The sequence below is a fragment of the Cupressus sempervirens genome, chromosome 9 (genome assembly GCF_028749045.1).
Source record: "Cupressus sempervirens isolate cs-2001-9-10 chromosome 9, ASM2874904v1, whole genome shotgun sequence".
Classification (NCBI taxonomy): Eukaryota; Viridiplantae; Streptophyta; class Pinopsida; order Cupressales; family Cupressaceae; genus Cupressus; species Cupressus sempervirens.
This window is the reverse complement of record NC_143126.1, coordinates 179,373,671-179,387,294: the sequence shown is the minus strand read 5'-3', so window position 1 is coordinate 179,387,294 and position 13,624 is coordinate 179,373,671.

The window sequence follows — 13,624 nt, the reverse complement described above, 5'->3', positions numbered from 1 at the left end:
GAAACATGAATTTGAGATATCTATGTTAGAATAAATCAAATTCTTTGTTGGATTGCAAGTACATAAACTCAAACACGGTATATTTGTGACACAATCAAAATACATCAAAGAGATTCTTAAAACATTCAGATTAGAGGAGTCCAAACCGGTCAGCACACCAATGGAAACAGGAAATAAGCTGTCCAAAAATGATGAATCAACTGAAGTCAATCAAACAATGTATAGATCCATGATTGGAAAACTACAATATGTTGTACATAGTAGACCAGACATAGCATTAGCAATTGGAATAGTGGCCAGATTCTCTGTTAATCCTAAAGAAAATCATCTCATAGAAGTAAAAAGGATAATGATATATCTTAAAGGAACTGATAACTTTGGTCTATACTAAAAAAAGAATGTAAAATTTGAGCTCAATGCATATACAGATGCAGATTGGGGAGGCAACGTTGATGATAGAAAAAGCACAAGTGGAGGTGCATTATTTCTAGGCAAAAGGCTAGTTACCTGGACTAGCAAGAAACAAACATGCACATCTCAGTCCACTGCCAAGTCAGAATATGTGGCAGCAGTAGTCAATTGCACAAACATTGTGTGGCTCACACATCTAATAGAAGGAATGAAAGAAGAGGTAACAAAACCTATGATATTGTATTGTGATTAAACAAGTGCTATAAAAATATCTAAAAATTCAATAATGCATGCAAAAACCAAGCACATCACAATCAAGCATCATTATGTTAGAGAACTGGTAGAAGACAAACAAGTAAAGTTGGAATACATTCACACAACGGAACAAACTACAAATATCTTCACCAAACCATTCCCAAAGGATGCTTATGAATATCTTAGAGGCAATTTGGGGGTAATACCCCTAACTCAAGTAGTTTAAAGCAACAAGGAAACTACCTTGCATCGCCAGCAATGAATCATTGAAATATCATAAGAGTGATGTAGAGGATGACAGCAAGAGCAGAAACTCCAAATTAGTCACAAGTATGGTGACAGATGGAGAAAACAAAAAGAAGCCAAAGCTCATATTTTTCATAATAAAGATGCTACATCTTTGGCATTTATGTTAAAGAGGGAGAAATGTGCAGAAACCTGATCAATATATATGAAAGAGGGAGATATATGAGATCAGTAGTAAAAGATGCAGTAGCAAAGAAATATAGTAGACAACATACACACTCTTGGTGGTAACTAAGTTGATCAATTGATCAGTTTGGTTTTCCATCAATGCCAAAGAGGGAGATTGTTGGAAATGATTTCAAAATGATCATAAGAAAAGTTGTTGGAATGATATATGAAAATGGTAAAGAATGTTTTCAATCATTGTTTTGTCATTGATGTCAAACTTGCTACTTGCAGGAATGACAATTGCTTTAGTGATCCAAATAATGTAAATTAGTTGATTGTTAAGGAGGAGGCAATCAATAAGATGTAACTAGAACACCTAGAGAAAGGTTGAAGTTATGACATTGTAATGAAGTACAAGGATCAGCTAAGCCATTGATGAAAAAATGTGTTGATGACATACTATAAGACATAGAGAATTGGCACACTGAAACATATCAAAGATGTAAAGTTTTAGCTAAGACATTTGTAAACCTATACTAAGTTCATTAGAAAGAAGGAGCTGAGAAAGCTAGTATGTGCTGAGCAAATTCCTAGTAAGTGCCCAGTGATATCAAGTGCCGAGCAGAGATAGGTGCCGAGCAAGTTCAAGTGCCGAGTAAACTTCAAGTGCCAAGCAAGTTCAAGTGGCGAGTAAACTTCAAGTGCCAAGCAAGTTCAAGTGCCGAGTGATATTGAGTGCCGAGTAGAGATAGGTGCCGAGTAACATAGAGATGTCGAACACTAGTAAATCAATAATGCCGAGTTGCTGCATTATTTTGAAAATCAAAGATTTGCCAAATCTAAGCCGACAAGGTTGTTATCTATAAGTTTCTGAATTAAAATGGAAGATAAGAATGATGAGCTGGTGGCACAGAACACCATGTAAAATGTTTTTAAGAATACAACTGACAAAGTTTGAAGATAAGAACAAGATATGAGGTAGATACATTGTATCCTACCTAATCCATTTGAAACCCTAAAATTGAAAAGGGAGAAATGAGCAGGAAAGGCAAATAAAATTTCTATTTAAGGAGTGATAAGTTAATAAAAGAGAGAGAGAGAGGCAGTCAAGCATGAAAGCATGAAATGCTAAAGAGGGTGCTAAGGAGATAAGAGAGCATAGAGACTCTATTTCAGTAAGAAGACCTCTGATATGGATGCATTGGTACAATGAGTTAGAGGACTCAAAGAGATGAAGCTTGAGAAGAAGTCAAGTAGTTAGAGCTGAAGTGTTTGAAGCCAAGCATTAGGATTGAATTGAAAGTGTAATCTGAAATCTGCAAAGTATGTTGTAAGTTATATTAGATCAAAAGATCATTATCCTTACTTTCTAGCAATTGTAACAATAATGTTTAAATCCTATGGACTTAGGTTGGTTTAATAGCCACGAGATAAATCCTTTAACAGGGTGACATTCCAAGTGAATGTTCTAAATTCTTTTAACTAGGCCCAATCCTAACAGTTTGGTGAAATCCTCTAACAAGGTCACATTTAACAATGTGTTGTAAGCCTTTAACAGGGCAAGCTTTTAACAGGGCATCACTTCAAAAGAGTGAGAATCAAGTAGCATGTTACTGGTGGTTTTATCCAAATTAGATTTCCATGTAAATCATTATGTCATGTGTTGATTTTGGATGTTTTGTCTTTGCATGTTGATTTATTGAAACTTGCTAATATGGTTGATTTAAAAGTTTGGATGGATGAAAAGTGTATGGATTCATAAAAGTAGTGAAAAAGTATTAATAGGGCATTTGGACCTTGAATAACTGATTCACCCCCCCCTCTCAGTTATTCTAAAGAATTCTAACACTGTCAGCATGGTACAATACAATAAATTTTTGCATGCCCATTGGAGTTCTGTTGTGCATTCCCTGATTGTGTCACATGCCTCTTGGAGTTTTGTCATGTGATACTTTCCAGTATCACACCCCCATTGAAGAAGTATCATACAATACTTGTAAAGTATCATACACCCTTAAGAGAACTGTCTTCCAATCCCTAAAAGTGTCGTCCTCCTTCTTGAGAAATGTCTCACAATACTTTAAAATATCACCTAGTGCAGATTTAAAGTATCACCTAGTTTTTGTGAAAACTTGTGTGGGTAGACAACGGGAACTTTTTTGAAAGACCTAGACTTTTTGGGAAGAGTTTTGGGTACCCTCTTCAGTGTTCTTCAATCCTTCGGTGATACATGTTGAATTTAGAATATTTTGATTTGGATTCAGTTATGTGTTTTCTTTTGTTTGTCATTTTGTTCGGTAGTGGCATTTGGAATTTTTTTGGTTGCTTAGATTCTTGGTGAAGCCTTCCATTGTGATCTTTGTGATCCCTATATGATGTTTTCATGTGCATTCATACTTATTAAAAATAAATAAATAAAATCTTTGCTCGTATTTGTAGACACCTAAATTTGATTACACCGCTTTAGTAATCCTATTTAGTTATCTCTAAAGGCATCATTAATTAAATTTGTATTTAATTAATCCTTTGCCATCCCTAGTTGATTAATTTAATTAATCATCTATAGTCCTAATTGATAAATCAAATAACCTATTATTTATCAATTAAATCCTATTCTTCTATCTAATTCCAAAAATCTCTATTTATTAAATAAATCTATTTGATAAATAAAATCTTCAAATCTAAAAACCCCTAACCTATCCCTAATCCTCTATTTAGCCTAATCCACCCCATCCACCCATACTCACCAAGCTTAGCCACTAACTCACCCACCCTCATTAATGCCATCCACTTGCACATCTCTAACATCTCTAATCTAATCCTAAGTATAATCCACTCCCTAATGTTGTCACATTCCCTAAAAAAGTTTAAGACTTTCCTAAACCAAATCAAAGTCTCCCCTCAAAAATCCCAACCACCAAGTCATGAGTGCTCTTAAAAACCATAAAAGACTCTTACAAGCCCACTCATGACTCTTACACCCATCTTCCACACTCTTCCCTCTTCCACACTCATTCCTCTTACATCCCTCTTACATACTCAACCCCACTCATCATGCCTTTAACCAACCCTTTACCCTACCCTCTCACACTCATCCTCCTTGTGACAAGTGTCACCTTCCAATTGGTGCTAAACAAGCACAATCCATGTGCTCCCCTTTGAGTGCATCTTAGCCCTCCTTAACCATCTCCCCATCCTTGCATCTAAGCCCTCCATCCCTCTACCCCTTGGCCTATAAATTGAATCCCATCCCAAGTCATTTAATCAAAATCTTAGAGCTAAAGTTATAATGACCTTTTGAGAGCCAAAATCCATCAACCATACCCTTATGATGCCAAATTGAGAGCTCACAAAGCTACCAATTTGCCATTTTTCATCTCCATTCAAGCTAGTTTTTGAGAACCTTGAGCATACATCCACATCAAAGGACACATCTACAAAATCAAGGAAGCAATGAAGTGCTTCATCCTTTGAGGTTTGCATTTCTTGTTTTCCTTGTTTGTTTAAGCTTATATGAGAATTTAGTTTTAGTTTGTGAATGTTTCTCTTATTGTTAATGTTCTTTGCATACTAAAATCTTGTTCTATATTTTGGCATGCCCGGTGGGACCCCGCTATGGGTCATTTTTTTCATCCATTTCAATCTATATTTTGTGCTTAAAAACTAACAATCTAATGGTTTATGTTGTTTGAGTTGTTGCAAGGTGTGTTTTCTTATTTTTGAAGGTAGAAGGACGCACTAGAGAAGAAGAAATACCCTCAAAATTCCAAAAATAACCAAGAAAACAAAATTTTTAAAAAAAAACCCACATCCATCGGTTCACTTCGTGCAGTGTCGTCTCTGCCTATCGTCTTTGCAATTTGGCGTCTCTGCCTGTCGTCTCTATAAAACATCATCTGTGCAAACTCAACCGTTGTCTCTGCCATCTCAACTGTCATCTTCGAAAACCCAACCGTCGTCTCTACAAGTTCAACCTTCATCTACGCCTATACAACCGTCGTCTACGCGAGCTCAACCACCGTCTTCGAAAGCTCAAACTGTCATCCGCAAATTTTGACATCTCTGCCTGTCAAACTAACATCTCTGCTGCCACAATCTACCAACTGTCATCTCCAACGCTGCTAGCTACTCTCTTCATTAGATTGTTGTCTACATAGATTAGCATCTGTGCAGATTAGCGTCTACGCAGATTGGCGTCTCTACCTGTTGTAATGTTTTCCAAGATTTGTCACCTAGTTTTTGGCTGACTTGTCCAAGTCATTGTCTTTGCATGCTTTCAAAAATCTAAAAAATTAACCTATATGTTTAAGAACACCAAAAAATCACTTTTAAAAAAAAAAAAAAAGCACAAGTGGAGGTGCATTATTTCTAGGCAAAAGGCTAGTTACCTGGACTAGCAAGAAACAAACATGCACATCTCAATCCACTGCCGAGTCAGAATATGTGGCCGCAGTAGTTAATTGCACAAACATCGTGTAGCTTACACATCTATTAGAAGGAACGAAAGAAGAGGTAAAAAAACTTATGATATTGTATTATGATAACACAAGTGCTATAAACATATCTAAAAATTTAGTAATGCATGCAAAATTCAAGCACATCGAAATCAAGCATCATTATGTTAGATAACTGGTAGAAGACAAACAAGTAAAGTTGGAATACATTCACACAATGGAACAAACTACAGATATCTTCACCAAACCATTGCCAAAGGATGCTTATGAATATCTTAGAGGCAAGTTGGGGGTAATACCCCTAACTCAAGTAGTTTAAAGCAACAAGGAAACTACCCTGCATCACTAGTAATCAATCATTGAAATATCAGAAGAGTGATGCTAAGGATGATAGCAAGAGGAAAAACTCCAAATTAGTCACAAGCATGGTGACAGAGGGAGAAAACAACAAGAAGCCAAAGCTCATATTTTGCATAATATAGATGCGACATCTTTGGCATTTATGTCAAAGAGGGAGAAATGTGCAGAAACTTGATCAATATATATGAAAGAGGGAGATATATGAGATCAGTAGTAAAAGATGCAGCAGCAAAGAAATATAGTAGACAACATATACAATCTTGGTGGTAACTAAGTTGATCAATTGATCAATTTGGTTTGCCATCAATGCCAAAGAGGGAGATTGTTGGAAATGATTTCAAAATGATCATAAGAAAAGTTGTTGGAATGATATATGAAAATAGTAAAGAATGTTCTCAATCATTGTTTTGTCATTGATGTCAAACTTGCTACTTGCAAGAATGACAATTGCTTTAGTGATCCAAAAAATATCAATTAGTTGATTGTCAAGGAGGAGGAAATCAATAAGATGTAACTAGAACACCTAGAGAAAGGTTGAAGCTATGACGTTGTAATGAAGTACAAGGATCAGCTATGCCATTGATGAAAAAATGTGTTGATGAAATACTATAAGACACAGAGAATTGGCACACTGAAACATATCAAAGATGTAAAGTTTTAGCTAAGACATTTGTAAAGCTCAACTAAGTTCATTAGAAAGAAGGAGCCGAGAAAGCTAGTATGTGTCGAGCAAATTCCTAGTAAGTGTTGAGTGATATCAAGTGCCGAGCAGAGATAGGTGCCGAGCAAGTTCCAGTGCCGAGTAAACTTCAAGTGCCGAGCAAGTTCAAGTGCCAAGTAAATTTCAAGAGCCAAGCAAGTTCAAGTGCCGAGTGATATTGAGTGCCAAGCAGAGATAGGTTCCGAGTAACATAGAGATGCCGAGCACTAGTAAAACCAATAGTGTCGAGTAACACAGAGATGTCGAACACTAGTAAATCAATAATGCCAAGTTGCTGCATTATTTTGAAAATTAAAGATTCGCCAAATCTAAGCCGACAAGGTTGTTATCTAGAAGTTTGTGAATTAAAATGGAAGATAAGAATGATGAGCTAGTGGCACAGAACAACATGTAAAATGTTTTTAAGAATACAACTGACGAAGTTTGAAGATAAGAACAAGATATAAGGTAGATACATTGTATCCTACCTAATCCATTTGAAACCCTAAAATTGGAAAGGGAGAAATGAGTGGCAAAGGCAAATCAAATTTCTATTTGAGGAGTCATAAGTTAATAAAAGAGAGAGAGAGAGGTAGTCAAGCATGAAAGCATGAAATGCTGAAGGAGGTGCTAAGGAGATAAGAGAGCATAGAGACTCTGTTTCAGTAAGAAGACCCCTAATATGGATGCATTGGTACAATGAGTTAGAGGACTCAAAGAGATGAAGCTTGAGAAGAAGTCAAGTAGTCAGAGCTGAAGTGTTTGAAGCCAAGCATTAGGATTGAATTGAAAGTGTGATATGAAATCTGCAAAGTATGTTGTAAGTTATATTAGATCAAAAGATCATTATCGTTACTTTCTAGCAATTGTAATAGTAAAGTTTAAATCCTATGGACTTAGGTTGGTTTAATAGCCATGAGATAAATCCTTTAACAGGGTGACATTCTAAGTGAATGTTCTAAAGTCCTTTAACTAGGCCCATTCCTAAGAATTTGGTGAAATCCTCTAACAAGGTCACATTTAACAGTGTGTTGTAAGCCTTTAAGAGGGCAGGCTTTTAACAGGGCATCACTTCAGAAGAGTGAGAATCAAGTAGCATGTTACTAGTAGTTTTTCCCAAATTGGATTTCCATGTAAATCATTGTGTCATGTGTTCATTTTGCATGTTGATTTATTGTAACTTGCTAATATGGTTGATTTAAAAGTTTTGATGGATGAAAAGTGTATGGATTCATAAAAGTAGTGAAAAAGTATTAATAGGGCATTTGGACCTTGAATAACTGATTCACCCCCCCCCCCCCCCCCCCCCGCTCTCAGTTATTCTAAAGAATTCTAACACTGTCAACATGGTACAATACAATAAATTTTTACATTCCCATTGGAGTTCTGTCATGCATTCCCTGATTGTGTCGCATGCCTCTTGGAGTTTTGTCATGTGATACTTTCCAGTATCATACCCCCATTGAAGAAGTATCATACAATACTTGTAAAGTATCATACACCCTTAAGAGAAGTGTCTTCCAATCCCCAAAAGTGTCATGCTCCTTCTTCAAAAATGTCTCACAATACTTTAAAATATCACCTAGTGTAGATTTAAAGTATCACCTAGTTTTAGTGAAAACTTGTGTGGGTAGACAACTGGAACTTTTTTGAAAGACCTATACTTTTTGGGAAGAGTTTTGGGTACTCTCTTATGTGTTCTTCAATCCTTTGGTGATACATTTTGAATTTAGAATGTTTTGATTTGGATTCAGTTATGTGTTTTCTGTTGTTTGTCATTTTGTTCGGTAGTGGCATTTGGAGATTTTTTGGTTGCGTAGATTTTTGGTGAAGCCTTCCATTGTGATCTTTGTGATCCCTATATGATGTTTTCATGTGCATTCATACTTGTTAAAAATAAATTAAAAAAATCTTTGCTCATATTTGTAGACACCTAAATTTGATTACACCGCTTTAGTAATCCTATTTAGTTATCTCTAAAGGCATCATTAATTAAATTTTTATTTAATTAATCCTTTTCCATCCCTAGTTGATTAATTTAATTAATCATCTATAGTCCTAATTGATAAATCAAATAACCTATTATTTATCAATTAAATCCTATTCTTCTATCTAATTCCAAAATCCCCATTTATTAAATAAATCTATTTGATAAATAAAATTTTCAAATCTAAAAACCCTAACCTATCCCTAATCCTCCATTTAGCCTAATCCACCCCATCAAACCATACTAACCAAGCTTAGCCACTAACTCACCCACTCTCATTAATGCCATCCACTTGCACATCTCTAACATCTCTAATCTAATCCTAAACCCAAGCCTAATCCACTCCCTAATGTTGTCACATTTTCTAAACAAGTTTAAGACTTTCCTAAACCAAATCAAAGTCTCCCCTCAAAAATCCCAACCACCAAGTCATGAGTGCTCTTACAAACCATAAAAGACTCTTTCAAGCCCACTCATGACTCTTACACCCATCTTCCACACTCTTCCCTCTTCCACACTCATTCCTCTTACATCCCTCTTACATACTCAACCCCACTCATCATGCCTTTAACCAACCCTTTACCTTACCTTCTTACACTCATCCTCCTTGTGACAAGTGTCACCTTCCCATTGGTGCTAAACAAGCACAATCCATGTGCTCCCCTTTGAGTGCATCTTAGCCCTCCTTAACCATCTCCCCATCCTTGCATCTAAGCCCTCCATCCCTCTACCCCTTGGCCTATAAATTGAATCCCATCCCAAGCCATTTAATCACAATCTTGAAGGTAAAGTTATAATGCCTTTTTGAGAGCCAAAAACCATCAACCATACCCTTATGATGCCAAATTGAGAGATCAAAAAGTTACCAATTTGCTATTTTTCATGTCCATTGAAGCTAGTTTTTGGGAACCTTGAGCATACATCCACATCAAAGGACAAATCTACAAAATCAAGGAAGCAATGAAGTGCTTCAACCCTTGAGGTTTGCATTTCTTGTTTGCTTTCTTTGTCTAAGCTTATATGAGAATTTAGTTTTAGTTTGTGAATGTTTCTCTTATTGTTAATGTTCTTTGCATACTAAAATCTTGTTCTACATTTTGGTACACTTGGTGGGACCTCGCTATGGGTCATTTTTTTCATCCATTTCAATTTATATTTTGTGCTTAAAAACTAACTATCTAATGATTTATGTTGTTTGAGTTGTTGGAAGGTGTGTTTTCTTGTTTTTACAAGTGGAAGGACGCACTAGAGAAAAAGACATACCCTCAAAAATCTGAAAATAACCAAGAAAATAAATAATTTTGAAAAAAACCCGCGTCCGTCGGTTCACTTCGCGCAGTATCTTCTCCGCCTGTTGTCTCTGCAATTTGGCATCTCTGCAAAATTTCATCTGCACAAACTCAACCGTTGTCTTTGCCATCTCAACTATCGTCTACGAAAATCCAACCGTCATCTCTGCAAGTTCGATTGTTGTCTATGCCTTTACAACTGTCGTCTGCGTGAGCTCAACTATCGTCTTCGAAAGCCCAAACTATCGTCCATGAATTTTGGATTCTCTGCCTGTCAAACTAACATCTCCGCCACCGCAATCTGCCAACTGTCATCTCCGACGCCGCTAGCTACTCTCTTTTTTAGACTGTCGTCTACGTAGATCAGCGTCTGCGCAGATTGGCATCTCCGCTTGTTATAATGTTTTTCAAGATTTGTCATCTAGTTTTTGGTTGTCTTGTCCAAGTCATTGTCTTTGCATGCTTTCAAAATTCTAACCAATGAATCTGTATGTTTGAGAACACCAAAAATCACTAAAAAAAAAAAAAAAAAAAGCACAAGTGGAGGTGTATTATTTCTAGGAAAAAGGCTAGTTACCTAGACTAGCAAGAAACAAACATGCACATCTCAGTCCATTGCCAAGTCAGAATATGTGGCAGCAGTAGTCAATTGCACAAACATTGTGTGGCTCACATATCTATTAGAAGGAATGAAAGAAGAGGTAACAAAACCTATGATATTGTATTGTGATAACACAAGTGCTATAAACATATCTAAAAATTCAGTAATGCATGCAAAAACCAAGCACATTGCAATCAAGCATCATTATGTTAGAGAACTGGTAGAAGACAAATAAGTAAAGTTGGAATACATTCACACAACAGAACAAATTGCAGATATCTTCACCAAACCGTTGCCAAATGATGCTTATGAATATCTTAGAGGCAAGTTGGGGGTAATACCCCTAACTCAATTAGTTTAAAGAAGCAAGGAAACTACCCTGCATCACTAGCAATGAATCATTGAAATATCAAAAGAGTGATGTAGAGGATGATAGCAAGAGCAGAAACTCCAAATTAGTCACAAGCATGGTGATAGAGGGAGAAAAAAACAAGAAGCCAAACCTCATATTTTGCATAATAAAGATGCTTCATCTTTGGCATTTATGTCAAAGAGAGAGAAATGTGTAGAAACCTGATCAATATATATGAAAGAGGGAGATATATGAGATCAGTAGTAAAAGATGTAGCAGCAAAGAAATATAGTAGACAACATATACAATCTTGGTGGTAACTAAGTTGATCAATTGATCAGTTTGGTTTGCCATCAATGCCAAAGAGGGAGATTGTTGGAAATAATTTCAAAATGATAATAAGAAAAGTTGTTGGAATGATATATGAAAATGGTAAAGAATGTTCTCAATCATTGTTTTGTCATTGATGTCAAACTTGCTACTTGCAGGAATGACAATTGCTTTAGTGATCCAAATAATATCAATTAGTTGATTGTCAAAGAGGAGGCAATCAATAAGATGTAACTAGAACACCTGGAGAAAGGTTGAAGTTATGACGTTGTAATGAAGTACAAGGATCAGCTAAGCTATTGATAAAAAAGTGTGTTGATGACATACTATAAGACACAGAGAATTGGCACACTGAAACATATCAAAGATGTAAAGTTTTAGCTAAGACATTTGTAAAGCTCAACTAAGTTCATTAGAAAGAAGGAGCTAAGAAAGCTAGTATGTGCCGAGCAAATTCCTAGTAAGTGCCCAGTGATATCAAGTGCCGAGCAGAGATAGCTCCCGAGCAAGTTCAAGTGCCGAGTAAACTTCAAGTGCCAAGCAAGTTCAAGTGCCGAGTAAACTTCAAGTGGCAAGAAAGTTCAAGTGCCGAGTGATATTGAGTGCTGAGCAGAGATGTCGAACACTAGTAAATCAATAATGCCGAGTTGCTACATTATTTTGAAAATCAAAGATTCGCCAAATCTAAGCTGACAAGGTTGTTATCTAGAAGTTTGTGAATTAAAATGGAAGATAAGAATGATGAGCTGGTGGCATGGAACACCATGTAAAATGTTTTTAAGAATACAACTGACGAAGTTTGAAGATAAGAAAAAGATATGAGGTAGATACATTGTATCCTACCTAATCCATTTGAAACCCTAAAATTGGAAAGGAAGAAATAAGCGGCAAAGGCAAATCAGATTTCTATTTAAGGAGTCATAAGTTAATAAAAGAGAGAGAGAGAGGCAGTCAAGCATGAAAGCATGAAATGCTGAAGGAGGTGCTAAAGAGATAAGAGAGCATAGAGACTCTGTTTCAGTAAGAAGACCCCTGATATGGATGCATTGGTACAATGAGTTAGAGGACTCAAAGAGATGAAGCTTGAGAAGAAGTCAAGCAGTCAGAGCTGAAGTGTTTGAAGCCAAGCATTAGGATTGAATTGAAAGTGTGATCTGAAATCTGCAAAGTATGTTGTAAGCTATATTAGATCAAAAGATCATTATCCTTACTTTCAAGCAATTGTAACAGTAAAGTTTAAATCCTATGGACTTACGTTGGTTTAATAGCCATGAGATAAATCCTTTAATAGGGTGACATTCCAAGTGAATGTTCTAAAGTCTTTTAACTAGGCCCATTCCTAACAGTTTGGTGAAATCCTCTAACAAGGTCACATTTAACAGTGTGTTGTAAGCCTTTAACAGGGTAGGCTTTTAACAGGGCATCACTTTAGAAGAGTGAGAATCAAGTAGCATGTTACTGGTGGTTTTTCTCAAATTGGATTTCCATGTAAATCATTGTGTCATCTATTGATTTTGCATGTTTTATCTTTTCATGTTGATTTATTGTAACCTGCTAATATGGTTGATTTAAAAGTTTGGATGGATGAAAAGTGTATGGATTCATAAAAGTAGTGAAAAAGTATTAATAGGGAATTTGGACCTTGAATAACTAATTCACACCCCCCCCCGCCCTCTCAGTTATTCTAAAGAATTCTAACACTATCAGCATGGTACAATACAATAAATTTTTGCATGCCCATTGGAGTTCTGTCATGCATTCTCTGATCGTGTCGCATGCCTCTTGGAGTTTCGTCATGTGATACTTTCTAGTATCACACCCCCATTGAAGAAGTATCATACAATACTTGTAAAGTATCATACAACCTTAAGAGAAGTGTCTTCCAATCCCTAAAAGTGTCACCCTCCTTCTTCAGAAATGTCTCACAATACTTTAAAATATCACCTAGTGCAGATTTAAAGTATCACCTAGTTTTAGTGAAAACTTGTGTGGGTAGACAACGGGAACTTTTTTGAAAGACCTAGACTTTTTGGGAAGAGTTTTGGATACTCTCTTATGTGTTCTTCAATCCTTTGGTGATACATTTTGAATTTAGAATGTTTTGATTTGGATTCAGTTATGTGTTTTCTGTTGTTTGTCATTTTGTTCGGTAGTGGCATTTGGAGATTTTTTGGTTGCGTAGATTTTTGGTGAAGCCTTCCATTGTGATCTTTGTGATACCTATATGATGTTTTCATGTGCATTCATACTTGTTAAAAAATAAATAATAAATCTTTGCTCGTATTTGTAGATGCCTAAATTTGATTACACTGCTTTAGTAATCCTATTTAGTTATCTCTAAAGGCATCATTAATTAAATTTTTATTTAAATAATCCTTTGCCATCCCTAGTTGATTAATTTAATTAATCATCTATAATTCTAATTGATAAATCAAATAACCTATTATTTATCAATTAAATCCTATTCTTCT